At 47.5% G+C, this 20,116-nt stretch overlaps 1 protein-coding gene across 1 annotated transcript in view; it reads left to right on the forward strand.

Moving 5' to 3' along the window:
* LOC120404793 (zinc finger protein 850-like) overlaps positions 1-20,116 on the forward strand; it is a gene marked incomplete at its 5' end in the record, with an annotated part of 508,632 nt that overhangs the window by 403,988 nt on the left and 84,528 nt on the right. The window lies entirely within an intron of this gene.

Genomic DNA, 20,116 nt, shown 5'->3' on the forward strand with positions numbered 1-20,116 from the left:
TACACCAGCATTCTGATGCCTGGTGACCCAGCTACCAGCGGTAACATTCTTGACTCTGCACCGTTTTGTGGGTCAGTTCTTGTGACACTTTTTGCACCCTAGGGGATGCACCGATGTATTGTGCCTCCCTTGTAGCCAGTTCCATGAAGACAGCAATATCAACAGCCTTCTGTAATGTAAGCTGAGCCTCTGTCAGTAGGCGCTTCCGTATAGCTTCATTGCAGAGGCCACACACTAACCTGTCACGCAGGGCATCATTTAACATCTCTTTAAATTCACAGTGTTCTGTTAGCTTTTTTAAAATGGCTACAAATTGTACAACTGTTTCGTCTTCCTTTTGGTCTCTTTTGTGGAACCTATATCTTTCAGCAATTACCAGTGGTTTTGGGGAGAAATGAGACCCCAGGATTTCCACAATGTCACTGTAAGATTTAGTCTCAGGCTTAACAGGGTGTAGTAAGCTGCGTAGCAGAGAGTAGGTTTTAGCCCCTACAACAGTTAAGAATATTGGCACCTTCTTCGCTTCTGTAATGTCATTTGCAATACCAAAAAGCTCAAAACGCTCAGTATACACATGCCACTGCTCTGTATTCTCATCAAAAGGCTCCAGGGGCCTGGTCAGAGTAGCCATGATATTTAGTTTCACTTTCACAGTCAGTGCAAACAAACAGCTTTTTGTCTTTGTTTGGTCTTTACCTTGACTTCTACTTCCTTCTGTTACTGGAGCAGCACCAGGATCCCACCCTCGTCGCCAGTGTTATATCCTTGGGGCAGCCGGTTTAGGAAGAAATCACTTGAGGCCAGAGAGCAGACAGCTAACCAAAACCTCCATTTTATTTACAGAGACAGAGAGCTCACTCAGCTGGTTGAAACCGGCTGAGCTATCCCTTAATAGTCTAACTCAGTTGCCATAGTAACAAAACCCATGACAACCAAATACACAACAGGTAACATTTCTTGCTGGGAGGGGGAGGGGACAGAGATGAGACGTTTTCTCTCTGTTTCTTTCCTCTCCATTTTCTGCTCCTTCCTTCAATTCCAGAAACCTCCCTTGTATTTCAGACTGTGCAGTGACGCCCTCCCCATCCCAGGACTCTGGAGCCTTTGGAGCAGAAAGATCCCAGGAGCTCAGGGTGAATACAGGGGTGAGTATCTGGCAGGAAGGAGTCCTAGCAGCTCTTCTGGGAGCGCAGGTGAGGAATGACTCCTCCTTCTCTAGATTCTCCCCACGGGACTCTGGGGAGCAGGGAGGGTTGTGTGATAAATTCCATCCAACATTCCCCTTTGATCCAAGCCGAGGGACGTCCCAGCTCTCCACGATCCCCTTGGCAGCACCGAACAAGGGATGTTTTCCACTGCCCAGGAGACCCCAGCCAGGGACTGATGTACTGGAAATATGTTAGGAAAGGGACTGTATGAATTCCCAAGGCAGGGAATGAACAATCTACAGCAACATCATTAACCACAAACACTTTCTAACCATGCTCCAGTCAGTAGGGAAATGGGCAGGAATTCTTGCTGTTCAGCCATGGCCACAAGTACAGAGCTGCACAGCAGTGCGTGTCCTGGGGAAGCTGGTCTGAGCAAACAATTGGAAATGACCCTTCAGTGAGAACAGAACCATAGTGTAGAAAAGCCCCTGTGTTAAGTGGTTGAGGCTGAGGGCTTAGGGAGCTGGGCTATGACACCATAGGGGTCTTTCTGTGGAGGTTTGATTCTTGCCAGCTAGGGAAGGCTGGTGTGTGGTGTCTTCACAGCTGTACTTTCAGTGATGCAGGTTTCTCTATCCCATTGTTCCATGGGCATCCTACTAGATTGCCAGCTGCTTTTCAACTGCAGTGTGGAGACTATGTGTGGGGAGAGACAGTGAGTGTGTTGAGGTAGGTAGGAGCGGATCATTATTATCCCTACTTGAAAGAGGGAGAAGCTAAGGCTGAGAAAGGAGAATTGACTTGTCTTAGGTCACACAGCCAGTCAGTGGCAGAGTTGGGAATAGGACCCAAGAGCCCTGATTTTCAAATTAACCATCGGATCTTGAATTTCATACACTGAATGACCTGAATAAAGTGCTCTCAGATGAGCTCCAGACCAACAACAGTGCACAGTAATTATTCAGCAAGTATTTGAGGAGAACTGCAAAGTTAGAGAGAATCATGAACTGCTCAGAGACAATTAATGCAGAGAAGCAGCAAAATTAATCAAACATGTGACTGGTTATGACTTATTTACTTGGGCTTAAAAGAGAACAACAAGGACCCGAGTCTCCTCCCTGTCAATAACCCCCTGCTCAGCCAATCAGGGTAGAGACTGAGGACGGGAGGCTGAGGGTTCTCACCAGAGAGCCCAAAGGATGGCCCAGGTCACCGGTGGGGATCACTGCCCGAGCACTATTTCAGCGCCAAATTTTTGGGTGGACCTCCCACAGAGGGAGCTGCACAGGGCCGCCCAGAGGAGGGGCAAGAGGGGCAATTTGCCCCAGGCCCTGGGCCCCACAGGGGCCCCCACAAGAATTTTTTCGGGGCTCCTGGAGCGGGGTCCTTCACTTGCTCTGGGGGGCCCAGAAAACTCTTGCTGGGCCGGGCCCAGGAGCTTCTTCCGCTCCCGGTCTTCGCCGGCGGGGGGTCCTTCCGCTCCGGGGCAGAAGGACCCCCCCACTGGCAAATTACCGTCAAAGCGGGACCCGCCACCGAAGTTCAGCTCGGTCTTCAGCGGTAATTCGGCAGCGGGGGGGCCCTTCCGTTCCGGGACCCGCCGCCGAAGTGCCCCGAAGACCCACAATGGGGGCCCCCCGCCGTCGAATTACTGCCGAAGACTGGGCTGCACTTCGGCGGCGGGTCCCGCTTCGGCGGTAATTCGGCGGCAGGGGGGGCCCCGCCGCGGGTCTTCGGGGCACTTTGGCAGCGGGGGGGCCCTGCCGCAGGTCTTTGGGGCACTTCGGCGGCAGGGGGGCCCCCGCCGCAGGTCTTCGGGGCACTTCGGCGGCGGGTCCCGGAATGGAAGGGCCCCCTGCTGCCGAAGACTCCAGGCCCCCGGAATCCTCTGGGCGGCCCTGGAGCTGCAGAGGTCTCTCCCGCAATACACACACACACACACACATCCTGGTGTTGGGAGGGGAACAGGAGAAAGGACAAAAGAAGCAAGAGACAAAGAGAAAGGAGGGAGGGATGGATGGAGGAAATGGTGAAACAAAAAGGACAAATCCTAATGTCCCCAGTGATTCTAAGGGATAAAATCCCAGGTGTGGAATAAAATTCTGCCTCCTTAAGCTCGTGTTTTCCATGCCTAGAATTCAACTGTTACCAGATGGATCAGACTGAACAGGTTTCAAACCTCGAGGAGGCTCTTACCTTCTAAACAGGGATGGCTGTTTTCTAGTAAAATCAATTAAAGGGAAGGAGAAAACTGGAAAGAGGTTCCTCCTGGCGCTCCCGTACATGAACCCGAATACTCTCTCAGTCCTCAAAGAGACCTGGAGAAGGAGACTTGCTGAAGCAAAGCCACAGGGGTCTCTGAGGTTTCCCTGGCCCCTCGCCCCTGTCCTGCCTGGCTGATGTCAGCATCTCTCTGTGAGGTCACCACCTCCCCACTACCTTTGACCAATAGTCTGAGGTCCTGCAAAAGGCCTTTGTGATGTCATTGCCACACCCCTCCCTTGCAGTGCTAATGCCCTGCCCCTGGCCGGGCACTTTGGAGGTTTGAGCTACTCCCTGTGGATCACCCTACTCAAGGAGCGTTCGTTCTAGGAACAAGCCGGCTAGACAGGAAAACATCAGACGCTGCTCCCAATGCTACACTCAGTTTTTCAGAAATTAGTCAACTTTATGGCCAGAAGAGACCATTAGAGCATCTAATCTGACCCCCTGCATATCACAGGCCTCCTGTATGACACAATAGTTACTTTTGGGGCAAACGCATTCCAGAAAGGCATTTAGTCTTCATTAAATGACATCAGGAGATGGCAAATCCACCACTTTCCTTGGTAGCTTGTTCCTGTGGTGAATCATCCTCGCTGTTGACTATTTGTGCTTTAGTTGTAATAGGAATTTGTCTCTTTTCACCTTCCAGCCACTGGGTCTTGTTATGCCTTTCTCTGCTCGATTAAAGAGCCCTTTAATACCCAATATTTTCTCTCCATTAAGGCACTTCAACACTTCAATGAAGTCGCCTCCAAATCTTCTTTTGATAAGCTAAACAGGTTGAGCTCTTTCAATAGCTCACTAGAAGGAATTTTTCTCCAGCCCTCAGAACATTTGGTGGCTCTTTGCTACCCCAGCTCCAATTTCACTACATCTTTTTCAAATGAGGACACCAAAACTGGAGGCAGTATTCCAATATCAGTCTCACTTGTGCCGTGTCATCTCCTGTGATGTTATCGACATAATCTGTAACTGTATAGATCACTGTTGCGACCACTGTTCTATATTTGCAGCCAATATTGTAGAAAGGTTGTCGTGTAAGGGGTCTATGGAGAGGTTATGATTGGCTGATTATAATTATGCTATCTCTACATGTGTATCATTTTTGTAGTTGACGTTATGAATATTGGCTCTATGCTGCCGATATTTCAAACTTGTGCTATACTTCCCGGGAACACCCCAGCCAGACAAGTTGGTGTCAGTTCTGCCTAGCCTGCTTGATGGCTCATTAAGGACCATGAGTTATACAACTGACCCACTGAGAGAAGGCAGATAAGCCTTGTGACTAAGCAAGGTATGCAGGGACCTGCCTATGGACGGAACTTTAAGGGTTTTTTTATGCCACGGGCTGGATAGAGTGTCCTTGGGACAAAGAAAGCAAAGACCACATGGCAAGAGACTATAAAAGGCTGATGCCTCATCTCCATCTTGTCTTCAATCCTGCTTCATACCTCTGGAGGGACTTTGCTACAAACTGAAGCTCTCTGTAAAGGACTGAATGACCCATCCCAGCTGTGGATGGACTCCAGAGACTTTATTTGAACCTGCAGTTTATTCCATCACTGCTACAAGCACGAACCAAGAACTTTGCCATTACTGTATGTGAAGAGTTAAAATCCATGTGCATTTTATATAACAACCTGGTCTATGGATTGTGCCAGCTCTTTTCCAGACCCAAAGTCCAGAGTATGGTCAAGGGACCAGAGGCCTAGCAAATTGTGATCAGCTAAGAGAAAGCTAGGTAAACAGAAAGCCTTGCGTGCTAAGATAGGCCTGGTCAGCAAATTGCCCGGTGTTGGAGCTAAGAACTAAATAATTGTGTCTTATTCAGAGTTGCAGATTGAACAAAGAATCTCTTTTCCTATTCTGCTAGTCTCTTCTGTAGGGAGACATTCTTCCCACAGATCCAACCTTGAGTTTGAGAACTTGGCACATGTCAGTATAAGATATGGCATCCTTCCACCTCCTTTCCAAGAGACCAATGCCTTGCCTTTAGACACACAGAAAACAATCTTTATTGCCATATGCTTTCACTGTTTATTTGCTTTAACCCCTAGGAATGTACCTGTGGGACAATCAAAAGAGTTGCTCCATTCCTATGGACCTCAAATCAGAATTCAACATAGATATTTTATACTACTAACATTTTATCAAAGTATTAATTAAATGTTAACTTGCTAACTTGAGACCATGGGTGGAGACATTATGTAACCTGTTAACCATTGGCTACTGTGCTATCTTGTCTTGGTGCAAAACCTATTCCGGGGTGTGGAACTGCCTACCCCGTCACTTTCCCCCGCCCAAGGAAAACCTATATATTCTATTGTAATCAATTGATTGGCAGTGTCTCTGAGCCTAATAAGCAAGGTGACACTCCGCCAGCGCTGTGTGTAATAATCTTCAATTCTTGACCTCTATACGGTGTAGATTTATGTCCTTCACAGACACCCCCTGAATAAAGAGGAGATTCAGCATCCAGCACCCAGTGGTGCCTGGCTGAATGCGTCTCCTCTCCCTGCAGCTTGGTGATCTTTTCAGGAAATGGAGAAGACTGCCTTTGCCTAGCTGTACATTGCTTGCAAAAGAAACAGGTCTTTTTGGTGACAAGTGTTGAAAGGAGCCACTAGACAAATGTGGAGACAAGAAAAACATCCCCTAATTGAACTTGCATCTGTGGATGTTGAAGCCACAACACAGAGTGCTAAACGCTATATGACCACTGCTGGTGTCAGAAGAGTCTCTATCAAAGCCTTTTTCCACCAGCAGGGGCCTCTCTGTGCACAGAACTCCTGGTAGCTTGATGTCTGCAGGCAGTGAAGAACTCTATTTTGGCATCTCTTTGTCTCTTTTGTGGTGAACATCTGCAGTGGCTGTCAAAAGGCCTCTGGATAGTGGTCTTTGGGAAGAGCTGGCTGAAGAGCCTTCCTAGTAACCATGAGATCCTTGCTTGGCCTGCTAGTTCTTCCTTGCTGAACCTAGTGTCTTTATTGGCTCCTTTTTTGTATCTCTTTTCATAAAAAGAAAAGACATGTCAGCAGAATCCTTCTAAGTGGTGGTTCAAGACAGAAAGAGCCTTCCTTGCGGCTAAGTCTTGGTGCCATGGGGCATGTCTCACCACTGCAGTGCCTCCTGTAGGCCGTCTTGGTGATTAGCTCTGGTCCACGGGTGCACCTTCATGCAGTGGCATCTGGCTGCTATCTGTTCTAGCATTAGGACCCATGTCTCTCTCAGGACTTCAATGTCCTCTTATGGACACAACCCTCTGGCTGTGCTCCACTCAGTTCTCTCCCTCCTTCCAGGGGGCAGCTGTCCTCTACCCAGACACTTGCCTCAGTGGCCAGCTGCAGTCCAGGGTGTAACCACCTGTGTCAGTGACGACTGAGGCAAAAGGGGTGCACCTCCAACCCCCGCCATCTGTTTCGCTGGGCCACTTCCCCACAGACCTAGCACCTTCCTCCACCTTTGTATCAGAGGGAGGAGGGATAGCTCAGTGGATTGAGCATTGGCCTGTTAAACCCAGGGTTGTGAGCTTAATCCTTGAGAGGGCCACTTAGGGATCTGGGGCAAAAATCAGTACTTGGTCCTGCTAGTGATGACCTTGATGACCTTTCAAGGTCCCTTCCAGTTCTAGGAGATTGGTATATCTCCAATTATTACATTACATTAGCCTCAGTCTGGCAGTAGTCAGCCAGGAGGTCACTCATGCTCCCCTTACCCGCCCAGCACTACTCTGCTCATGGTGCCCTTCCTTCAGGGCAGCCAGTTCTCCCTCCTCAAACTCCAAGGAGTGACTGACTGCTGCTATGCTGAGCAGCCCTTTATATATGGGCTGCTCCAGCAAGCCTTCTCCTGATTGGCTCTCCCAATAAGCCCTTTCCTGACTGGCTGGGTTCTGCACCGCCTCTGCAAGGCTGCCTTAATCTTTCTCCTGCTTGTTTAGGGCAGCCACCCCACCACACTTGGAAAGCGGCAAATGAGAAATCTAGAGCTGAAGGAAAGTTTCCCATGACTCAGAACTGTGCCGAGGTTGCTGCGACTGAAACACAGATCACTAACCAATATATGATCACAGTGGCTGGTGGGAGAAGCACATGTTAGAAGCCCTTTGTGAACTCAGCTGTGGCTTTCTGTTCACAGAGAGCCAGACACCTCAAAGTCTGCAAGTCTTGAGAGAAATGGGGAATGTCTGTACTTTGTAATTTGCAGGTGTTGTCCTGGACCTTCAAATGGAACAGTTGTAAACACTTTCTTGAGGAAGGCACCATGGCTTAGCTGATTAAAGCACCTGTCTAGTAAACAAGAGATCCTGGGTTCAACTCCCAGGGGTGCCTTGTTGTATGGCTTTTGTCTCCTCTCCTCACATTTTCCTGTGTCCTTCTATGAAACAGAAGAGACCTCCCTTGGTATCCAAGTAACTGCTTGCTAAGGAAAAGGCTTCTTTGGAGAGAGGCATTGGAAAGAATCAAATCGCAAGCCTGGAGCTGATGAAAAGGCTGCTGTGACTGGCATTGGCATGGCGGTTGATTCGATTGCAATTGCTACAACACAAGAGCCTGTGCCACACGTCCTTGTGATTCGCTGGGGATGTCCACACGCAGAGGCCATGTCACCTTCCTTTTGATTGTCAGTGATGAGAAATGGAGCAGCTGGGAGAAAAGTCCCAGAGAGCGGCACCGTGGCTAAGCTGGCCAAGGCACCTGCCAGGTAAAGTGGAGGTTAGGGATGCAGCACCCAGTGGTGCCTTGCCAAATGTGTCTGCTCTTCCCACCTTTTGGTCAATCTTTTGAGGAAGCAGAGAAGATGCCTCTGCCTTGCAATGCAAATGCTTCCAAAAGAAACCGGTTGTTTTTTCTGACAAGTGTCGGAAGGAGGCACCTAAGAAATGTGGAGACAAGGAAAAGGTCATCGTAACTCAACTTGCATCCATGCCTCTTGAGGACACAACGCAGAGCACTGAGCACTGTATGACCACTGCTGGTGACAGAAGGGGCTTTTCCAAAGGCATTTTCCACTAGCAGGGTCCTCTCTGTGTGCAGAATTCCTCATCGTTTGATGTCTGCAGGCCCTGGAGATCACTATTTGGCATCTCTCTCACTGTCTCAGTGAACATCTGCTGTGGCTGTTGAAAGTCTGTGATGGGATCTATGGGATGCAACCTGAACGGTGGGACCCCTGAGCCCTTTGTCCAACCACCTGGACTCCCTCTCACACTGTGATGCTGTGACAGGCTGAGAATCTCTGGCACATATTGCACTTACACAGACATCCACAGGTAGGGGCACATCCAACTGAGTTACATGAATGCTTCTCCCAGCCACTCACAAAACTAACAATAGAGAGCCTCCCGCCAATCCCCCCCGCTCTGCAGCCTTGCACACCTGGATCATACCATCTTGTCCTAGTCAGAAGCCTGATTGGTGTGAGTTTATTACGCAGAGTCCACTCCTCCCTCACTGTGAATAGTACATGAACCAGCCTTGTAATGGAGCTGAGATTTCCCAAGCAAATTTTCTCAAGCAAAATACACTAGTTTAAGTACAGCATAAAACAGATTTATTAACTACAGAAAGATGGATTTTTAAGGATTATAAGTGGTAGGCATAAAAGATCAAAGTAAATTACCAAAGAAAAATTCACAATCTAAACTTTACACCTTATTACACTAGGCAGTAGTTAGGTTATGCACACAGGAAGGCTTAATGCTCGAGCTGCAGCACACGCTGGGCAGGCTTAAGGCTGGGCTCCCCATGGCAGGAGAGAAGAAGACTGGGCCCCTGGAGGGGCAGGCTGGGACTTCCTGGATCCCATTTGCTTACAGACAGCCCCCCGCCTCCACTCCCAAGTCGTCCATGGTGCCCCCAGATCAGCCAGAATGGAGCAGCGGTTTTCACTGCACCAAGTCCACTTATGGCTTACAGGCAACTCCCAGACCCCCCAGAGCCCACCATCTCGGCCAGAAAGGAGCCCACTCAGCCTCACCATTGCTTCTTTTCCTTCCCCCCAGAACCCCACTTCTCCTCGCCTGCAAGTAGCCATCTCTGGGATGCCAAGAGGCAGGCAAAGGGGTATATCTCCCAGAAGCCAACCGTATCTCCATGGGTTCGGCCCTCAGACGGGCAGGTGGGGGCTTCCTGCATCCCAGTTGCTCACAGCCAGCCCAGCCCCCACCTCTAAAGCCATCAATCACGCCCCCAGAGTGGCCATAAAGGAGCAGCCATTCTCCACTTGGACTCAGCTTTGCTCGTTTTCCTTTCACCCAGAACCATCCTCCTTCTCCTGGGCTGCAAGTAGCCATCCGTGGGATGCCAAGAGGCAGGCACAGGATTCTACCTCCAAGCAGCCACTCCACCTCCCCAGGCTGTGGCAGAACGAAAGGTGGTGCTCTACTAACCCCACTTGTTATATCCTTGGGGGCAGCCGGGTTTAGGAAGAAATCACTTGAGGCCAGACAGCAGACAGCTAACAAAACTACCATTTTATTTACAGACACAGAGCTCACTCAACCGGCCAAAGCTGGCTGGGCTATCCCCTAATAATCTAACTCAGTTGCCATAGGAACAAAAACCATGACAACCAAATACACAACATATCCCCCCCCCCAATAAGAACATCCCTTAAATAAAACACACACTAGACTAGAGAAGGAGGGTAGACTGCCTCCATTCCCGGCTAAACCCTGGGGATTATTTTGCCCCATAACCGTGGGTTCACCATAGCTAAAGATCCAGCCGATGAGGAGGCCTTCTGTCTCTAGGTGGATTATGGCAAACTTCTGGTGTTGTTGCACCCAAAAGTACCATGGGCTCAGGGTCCACAGCACGAACAGGTGAGGAGGTGGTATCAGCTTGTGCTGGGCAAAGGGGTATCTTAGCCACCGGCAGTAATGGAGGAGAACAGTCAGGAACAGGTGATTCGTGATTCAGTGTCTCACCAGAAGAGGTGAAGTCAGACTCCTCAACTGCAGATGTGTCCTGAGGACTGGCATGACCTGGCAACAGCTGATCTACATGTCACCGCCAGGTAAGATTCTCTGCAGTCCGGACTGTGTAGGAAACAGGTCCTGTTTGAGTGATGATTGTGGCCGGGACCCATTTAGCTCTGCAAGTATAATTCTGAGCCAAAACTGGCTGTCCCGGGCTAAAGGTTCGGTCTTTTGCTCTGGGTGCCTGTCTGATGACTTGATATTGCTGCTGATGTAGCACAATTTGTCAGGGTTCAGAAGGTTTCAGCAGATCAAAGCAAGTGCGCAGCTGTCGTCCCATCATTAGAAAGGCCAAGAATGCCTGGGTCGTAGCATGAGGTGTGTTTCTGTAGGAAAGTAAGAAGGTATCCAGATGCTTTTGAATGGAGTGTTGTCCCCTTACTGATGTCAAAGCGTGTTTCATTGTCTGCACAAATCTTTCAGCTAATCCGTTGGTGGATGGATCATAGAATCATAGAACTTAAGATCAGAAGGGGCCATTATGGTCATCTAGTCTGACCTCCCGCAAGATGCAGGCCACAAAAGCTGACCCACCCACTCCTGAAATAATTCTCTCCCTTGACTCAGCTGTTGAAGTCCCCAAATCCTGATTTAAAGACTTCAAGTAGCAGATAATCCTCCAGCAAGCGACCCCTGCCCCATGCTGCGGAGGAAGGCGAAAAACCTCCAGGGCCACTGCCAATCTACCCTGGAGGAAAATTCCTTCCCAACCCCAAATATGGATGATATGGTGCTGACGTGATGTGGTGTATCCCATTTGCCTTCATAAAATTTTGAAACTCCTGAGAGACGAACTGCGGTCCGTTGTCGCTCACAAGTTGTTCTGGCAGACCAAAACGACTAAAGAGTCCTCGTAGTTTTTGGATAGTACTCTCTGCAGTAGTGGACTGCATTATAGAGACTTCTGGCCATTTAGAATGGGCGTCTACTGCCACCAAGAACATGCTTCCTTCAAGGGGGCCAGCGAAGTCAATGTGAATACGTTGCCATGGGTTTTCAGCCGTGGGTGTAGGGGTGCCCACTGAGGTGCATTCCTCACACCCTGACATGACATACAAGCTTTTGCCTTCTCTTCAATAGCACTGTCCAATCCAGGCCACCAAAAATAGCTTTGTGCAATTTCCTTCATGTGCACTATTCCACAGTGACCGGAATGTAGCTGTTCTAACATCTGTGATCTCAGTGGTGGCACGTCTCCCCCACAACAAACAACCAGATTGGACCGATAACTCCATCCGCCTGGACATGTAGGGAACAAGGTCAGGTGAGACCGGAGAGGTTTGTCAAGATTTTCCATGCATCACCAGGTCCATAACTTGGGACAATACTGGGTCAACGCGAGTTGCCTTCTTTATCTGAGTAGCAGTGATGGGTGTATTCTCTACCTGTTCAAAGTAGAAGATTTCCTTTTGGGCACTATCTTGATGTTTGACCCGCAAAGGCAATCTTGAGAGGCCATCTGCATTGCCGTGCAGAGTGGATTTCCGATATTTGATTTTATATGTGTGTGCTTCCAGTTCCACGCGCAGGGCCAGGTAGGCAGGCAGAGCTTCAGAGTCTCAATGCATGGATGAGACGATGGTGTAGAGAGGAGGGTTCACGTTCATTAGGAACTGGGGAAACTTCTGGCATGGGAGGGGCCTATACAGGAGAGATGGGCTCCACCTAAACCAAAGTGGAACCAGACTGCTGGCACTAAACATTAAAAAGGTTGTAGAGCAGTTTTTAAACTAGGAGATGGGGGAAAGCCGACTGCTGCAGAGAAGCGTGTGGATCGGACACAGACTTCTCTTAGGGGAGAGTCTGATGATAGAGAATCTCCAGGTTATAGTCAGGAGCAGAGGAATGAGAAGTATAATGTAAGGGCTGGATCAGATGATAAACAGTCACATAAAAAAGAATCTGGCACATCAGAAAAAGGCAGGCTAAAAAACAGGGACAAGTTTTTAAAGTGCTTGTACACAAATGCCAGAAGTCTAAATAATAAGATGGGTGAACTAGAGTGCCTTGTGATAAAGGAGGATATAGATATAATAGGCATCACAGAAACCTGGTGGACTGAGAGCAATCAATGGGACACAATCATTCCGGGGTACAAAATATATCGGAAGGACAGAACAGGCCGTGCAGGGGGAGGAGTGGCACTATATGTTAAAGAAAGTGTAGATTCAAATGAAGTAAAAATCTTAAGCGAATCCACAGGTTCCATAGAGTCTCTATGGATAGAAATTTCATGCTCTAGTAAAAATATAACAGTAGGGATCCATTATCGACCACCTGACCAGGACAGTAATAGTGATGATGAAATGCTAAGGGAAATTAGAGAGGCTATCAAAATTAAGAACCCAATAATAGTGGGGGATTTCAATTATCCCCATATTGACTGGGAACATTTCACTTCAGGACGAAATGCAGAGATAAAATTTCTCGATACTTTAAATGACTGCTTCATGGAGCAGCTGGTACGGAACCCACAAGGAGAGGCGACTCTAGATTTAATCCTGAGTGGAGCGTAGGAGCTGGTCCAAGAGGTAACTATAGCAGGACCGCTTGGAAATAGTGACCATAATACAATAGCATTCAACATCCCTGTGGTGGGAAGAACATCTCAACTGCCCAACACAGTGGCCTTTAATTTCAAAAGGGGGAACTATACAAAAATGAGGGGGTTAGTTAGACAAAAGTTACAAGGTACAGTGACTAAAGTGAAATCCCTGCAAGTTGCGTGGGCCCTTTTTAAAGACACCATAATAGAGGCCCAACTTCAATGTATACCCCAAATTAAGAAAAACAGTAAAAGAACTAAAAAAGAGCCACCGTGGCTTAACAACCATGTAAAAGAAGCAGTGAGAGATAAAAAGACTTCCTTTAAAAAGTGGAAGTCAAATCCTAGTGAGGCAAATAGAAAGGAGCACAAACACTGCCAACTTAAGTGCAAGAGTGTAAGAAGAAAAGCCAAAGAGGAGTTTGAAGAACGGCTAGCCAAAAACTCCAAAGGTAATAACAAAATGTTTTTTAAGTACATCAGAAGCAGGAAGCCTGCTAAACAACCAGTGGGGCCCCTTGACGATGAAAATACAAAAGGAGCGCTTAAAGATGATAAAGTCATTGCGGAGAAACTAAATGGATTCTTTGCTTCAGTCTTCACGGCTGAGGATGTTAGGGAGATTCCCAAACCTGAGCTGGCTTTTGTAGGTGACAAATCTGAGGAACTGTCACAGATTGAAGTATCACTAAAGGAGGTTTTGGAATTAATTGATAAACTCAACATTAACAAGTCACTGGGACCAGATGGCATTCACCCAAGAGTTCTGAAAGAACTCAAATGTGAAGTTGCGGAACTATTAACTAAGGTTTGTAACCTGTCCTTTAAATCGGCTTCGGTACCCAATGACTGGAAGTTAGCTAATGTAACGCCAGTATTTAAAAAGGGCTCTAGGGGTGATCCCGGCAATTACAGACCGGTAAGTCTAACGTCGGACTTAGTTGAAACAATAGTAAAGAATAAAATTGTCAGACACATAGAAAAACATAAACTCTTGAGCAATAGTCAACATGGTTTCTGTAAAGGGAAATCGTGTCTTACTAATCTATTAGAGTTCTTTGAAGGGGTCAACAAACATGTGGACAAGGGGGATCCGGTGGACATAGTGTACTTAGATTTCCAGAAAGCCTTTGACAAGGTCCCTCACTAAAGGCTCTTACGTAAATTAAGCTGTCATGGGATAAAAGGAAAGGTCCTTTCATGGATTGAGAACTGGTTAAAGGACAGGGAACAAAGGGTAGGAATTAATGGTAAATTCTCAGAATGGAGAGGGGTAACTAGTGGTGGGTCAGTCCTGGGACCAATCCTATTCAATTTATTCATAAATGATCTGGAGAAAGGGGTAAACAGTGAGGTGGCAAAGTTTGCAGATGATACTAAACTACTCAAGATAGTTAAGACCAAAGCAGATTGTGAAGAACTTCAAAAAGATCTCACAAAACTAAGTGATTGGGCAACAAAATGGCAAATGAAATTTAATGTGGATAAATGTAAAGTAATGCACATTGGAAAAAATAACTCCAACTATACATACAACATGATGGGGGCTAATTTAGCTACAACGAGTCAGGAAAAAGATCTTGGAGTTATCGTGAATAGTTCTCTAAAGATGTCCACGCAGTGTGCAGAGGCGGTCAAAAAAGCAAACAGGATGTTAGGAATCATTAAAAAGGGGATAGAGAATAAGACTGAGAATATATTATTGCCCTTATATAAATCCATGGTACGCCCACATCTCGAATACTGTGTACAGATGTGGTCTCCTCACCTCAACAAAGATATTCTAGCACTAGAAAAGGTTCAGAAAAGAGCAACTAAAATGATTAGGGGTTTAGAGAGGGTCCCATATGAGGAAAGATTAAAGAGGCTAGGACTCTTCAGTTTGGAAAAGAGAAGACTAAGGGGGGACATGATAGAGGTATATAAAATCATGAGTGATGTTGAGAAAGTGGATAAGGAAAAGTTATTTACTTCTTCCCATAATACAAGAACTAGGGGTCACCAAATGAAATTAATAGGCAGCAGGTTTAAAACAAATAAAAGGAAGTTCTTCTTCACGCAGCGCACAGTCAACTTGTGGAACTCCTTACCTGAGGAGGTTGTGAAGGCTAGGACTATAACAATGTTTAAAAGGGCACTGGATAAATTCATGGTGGCTAAGTCCATAAATGGCTATTAGCCAGGATGGGTAAGAATGGTGTCCCTAGCCTCTGTTCGTCAGAGGATGGAGATGGATGGCAGGAGAGAGATCACTTGATCATTGCCTGTTAGGTTCACTCCCTCAGGGGCACCTGGCATTGGCCACTGTCGGTAGACAGATACTGGGCTAGATGGACCTTTGGTCTGACCCGGTACGACCTTTCTTATATTCTTATGCTGAAAGTAACAATGCCCAACGTGGCATACAACTAGCAGCTAATGGGGGAATGCCTGTGTAGGGTCCAAAAATTGACGTCAGAGGTCGATGATCTGTGAGAAGAGTAAACTTTCGCCCAAACAGGTACTGATGAAACTTCCGAATTCCAAAAACAATTCCTAATGCCTCACGTTCGATTTGGGTGTAGTTTGTTTCTGCTTTGCTTAGAGTGCGTGAAGCAAAAGCAATAGGTCTCTCTTCTCCCGAAGGCATAATGTGTGACACGACTGCTCCCACTCCATAAGGGGAGGCATCACAGGCCAATTGGAGGGGTAAGGATGGATCAAAGTGCGTTAGAACTTCAGAATTTAGCAATGCATCCTTAGCTTTGTTAAATGCAACATCACAGGCTTCATTCCACTTCCAGGCCTTGTGCTGCCCAAGGAGCTCATGAAGTGGTTTTAGCAGTGTGGCTAACTGTGAGATGAACTTTCCATAATAGTTCAGTAGTCCTAGAAACGAGCACAGCTGGCTAACATTTCGAGGTGGGGGAGCCTCCACAATAGCTTTAACTTTTGCAGGGGCCTTATGAAGACCTGCAGAATCAATGATGTGTCCCAAATATTCAACAGAGGGCTTGAAGAATTCACACTTGTCTTTGCGAACTCGTAGGCCATACTCTTCCAGTCTTTGTAGGGCAGCCTCTAAATTCTTTAAGTGATCCTCTTCATTTCTTCCAGTGACCAGGATATCATCCAGATAGCACTGAACTCCTGACAAGCCACACAAGATCTGGTCCATAGCCCTCTGGAACAGGGCGGGAGCAGACGTTATTCCGAAGGGTAGGCGACAGTATCAATAAAGCCCCTTATGAGTCACAATAGTCAACTGCTCTTGGGACTTTTCATCGATGTGCATCTGTAAATATGCTTGACTCAGATCAATCTTACTGAACTTTTGTCCCCCAGCCAGGCCTGCGAAGAGGTCATCGATGCGGGGAAGCGGGTATTGCTCTGCACACAACACTGGGTTGACAGTGACTTTAAAATCACCGCAAATACCGAGAGAGCCATCTTTCTTCACTATTGGAACGATAGGAGTGGCCCATGAGCTATGGGTAACTGGTATTAGGACTCCATTGGTGACCAGGCGCTCCAGTCTGCTTCAACTTTTGGCCTGATGACATATGGCACAGTTCGGGCTTTCACATATTTTGGTGGACAGTCAGGTTTAATGTTCAATGTCACAGTGATTCCCTTCATACTTCCCAAATCATCTCCAAAAACAGCAGCATGTTTCCTTAGTATAGGGGTTGGACTGGTTTCTTCTTTAGTCATCCGGTGCACTTCTGCCCAGTTCAGCTGAATCTTCCCAAGCCATGACCTACCCATTAAGGCTGGGTAGTTACCTCTCACCACAAATGGTGGCAATTTAGCAGCCTGTCCATTGAGCTCCACCTTAACATCAATAGTGCCCAACATGGGCACAGCTTCTCCCGTATATGTCTTCAGAACAGTTTTTGTTGCCTTAAGCGGAAGATGCTGTAGCTTTTCTTTATACACAGTCTCGGAGACCAGCGAGACGGCTGCACCGGTGTCCAGTTCCATGCGTATAGGTTTGCCATCCAACAACAGGGTTACCCAGTATTCATGTGAGCCCACTGCCAAAGACAAAACATGCAATGGCACTTCCTCTTGCGATGAGGTGTCACCTTGATCATCCTGGGTCTGCTCTACGGTATGCAGGATTCCTCTTTTTGTCGGCCAGACCACAGGCCTCTTTTTCTTTTGTTTACAGGCACACTCAATGTGTCCCTTTTTGCCACAGTGTCGACACACCAGGTCCTTACACCAGCATTCTGATGCCTGGTGACCCGGCTTACCACAGCGGTAACATTCTTGACTCTGCAGAGTTTTGTGGGTCGGTTCTTGTGACACTTTTTGCACCCTAGGGGATGCACCGATGGATTGTGCCTCCTTTGTAGCCAGTTCCATGGAGACAGCAATATCAACAGCCTTCTGTAATGTAAGCTGAGCCTCTGTCAATAGGCGCTTCCGTATAGCTTCACTGTAGAGGCCACACACTAACCTGTCACGCAGGGCATCATTTAACATCTCTTTAAATTCACAGTGTTCTGCTAGTTTTTTTAAAATTGCTACAAATTGTACAACTGTTTCATCTTCCTTTTGGTCTCTTTTGTGGAACCTATATCTTTCAGCAATTACCAGTGGTTTGGGGGGAAAATGGGACCCCAGGATTTCCACAATGTCACTGTAAGATTTAGTCTCAGGCTTAACAGGGTGTAGTAAGCTGCGTAGCAGGGAGTAGGTTTTAGCCCCTACAACGCTTAAGAATATTGGCACCTTCTTCGCTTCTGTAATGTCATTTGCAATAACAAAAAGCTCAAAATGCTCAGTATACACATGCCACTGCTCTATATTCTCATCAAAAGGTTCCAGTGGCCTGGTCAGAGTAGCCATGATTTTTAGTTTCACTTTCACAGTCAGTGCAAACAAGCAGTATTTTTGTTTGTTTGTTCTTTACCTTGACTTCTACTTCCTTCTGTTACTGGAGCAGCACCGGAATCCCATCCTCGTCGCCACTTGTTTTATCCTTGGGGGCAGCCGGTTTAGGAAGAAATCACTTGAGGCCAGACAGCAGACAGCTAACAAAACTACCATTTTATTTACAGACACAGAGCTCACTCAACCAGCCGAAGCTGGCCGGGCTATCCCCTAATAATCTAACTCAGTTGCCATAGGAACAAAAACCATGACAACCAAATACACAACACCACTTAGCTGCACAGCTTCTGCCCTGCCTTCCTCAGCTTGACTTTCCTCTTTTGCCCCATTCCTGCCTCACTGCCTCCTTTTGCAAGTCATGCAAAGGAGGCCAGCAGGAAGTGACAGCCTCTATAGGCCAACCTCCCAGGGCAGAGGAGGCCAAGCCACAAGCCTCCAAAAGGTGACACACCTAACTGCTCTAGGTTCTCCAGGCTGACGCCAAGGTCTTTCTCCACTGACGTCAGCACCCTCTGTCATACGGGAGTTGGAGTTATCCCAGGGATAGGCCAATAGCAGAAGGAGAAGCGCCTTCCCGGACAGCAAGGGGATCTGGGAAAAGGAAACCAGCATGTTTCTGGCTGGTTTTGAACCAGGGACCTTTTGCGTGTTAGGCAAATGTGATAACCACTACGCTACAAAAACTCCATCCACTTGGTAGGCACTCACTCTGGCATACACCGATGGGCAAACCTAGAGAACGTGGTGGCAGCCCTCCAATAGGTCAGCTGGTAGAGCAGAGGACTGGAGCCAGGGCTCAGGAAATCATCCTCATGTCGTTCTTCTGACTCAAGCTTTAGGGAGAGCTTCTTTTTCTTCCCCTTGCTGACAAAGAGCAAGAGAAGAATGAAAGATAAGGTGGGCCAACTTGGTGCAGAAGCCAGTGCTGTCTTTTCCTGCTGCATAGTCTAAAATGAGGGACTTGTGGCAGATAAAGGAACTACTGCACTTTCAGAAACACCCCAGCTTTGCACACAGGGGGATAGAAGAGCATTCTAAGGTCTGGGATTGAACCAGGGACCTTTAATTTAGCACTCACCCAACTCAACTACTTCAGCAGCTGCTAGATTGCTTTTCAGCCTGTGGCTTTTCTGTCTGGGATGTTTTTGTCAGCTGTGGCACAGAGACAGGACATCATTGGGAGCGGCCCATGAAGCAAGATTAACTTTTGCCTTCCTTGCTCGGCTTTACTCACTTCCTCGCCCTATTCCTGCCTTAGTTCCTGGGTTTCCTGAAGGTGACTGGGGCCCAGCGATATGAGGAGGAAGTTGGACAGCTAGACCCTGGCAAAAGTCCTGCCGCCACTTGCCACCCCACTCTCTTCTCCCAGCTTCACATATTGGCCAACAGTGACTTGGTGCCCAGCAGTGCAACAGAAGGCAGTGGACAGAGCCACCCTCGCCTTGAAGCTCCGGCTCATTAAACCATATCTTCAATCGATGCTGGCCAATGAGAGACTGACATCACTTGCTATTTTAGCACTTGAAAATCCCATTGGCCAATCTTTGGATCTCTCTAATGCTCCGCTTCAGTTCATGAGGGCAAAGGCGAGAAAAGCGACCTTTGAACTAAAGCACTAGGGTTAACATCCTAACGCTGTCTCCTACTGTAACACTATTTAATACTGGCCCACCCTGTGCTGGTGGCAGTTCCATTTCTAGATGTTAGTACGTTTCAGTTACTGTTAAAATTAAAAAGTTTCTATCTGCTCAGAGGAAATGAATTTGTTTTATTTGCTTATACATGGCGTGAATAAATACAGGTTTACAGATCCTAGCCTGCAAATTTATCATCTTCTGACAGAGAGAATCATGCATCCAAATTGTGCATCAAAATCATGAAATGAGCTACAAATGCAATAAAAAATAAGATATTCAAAGGCTTAACGTATTGGGGGGTGGGCACTGAAGACACTTCTTGCCTGGGATGCCACTTGGTCTAGGGGAAGCCTTGTCAGGGAAAGCAGGAGTTAGTGTCACGTGCCTATTTTCAGGCTGTAATCTGTGGGCACCCTGCTCTGGGGGAGGGATCTCAGTAGTCCAGACTCAGGGCTGGAACAGGCCCCTGATTGAGGGGGTGGCTGCATGGTTTACAGCGCTCTGATGTCTCAGACAATGTGTCTCTCCCAAAGCCTCAGATCTGCGTCCCCAGAAGGCTCCTGCGCCGCCTCGGCTCCTTTCACATTCTATAGCAAGGAGCAGCAGCAAGGGTCAGGGATGAGCCATAGGGCACTAGGTGGGGGGCAGAGGCTTC

This window comes from Mauremys reevesii, linkage group 4 (assembly GCF_016161935.1).
Source record: "Mauremys reevesii isolate NIE-2019 linkage group 4, ASM1616193v1, whole genome shotgun sequence".
NCBI classification, from domain to species: Eukaryota; Metazoa; Chordata; order Testudines; family Geoemydidae; genus Mauremys; species Mauremys reevesii.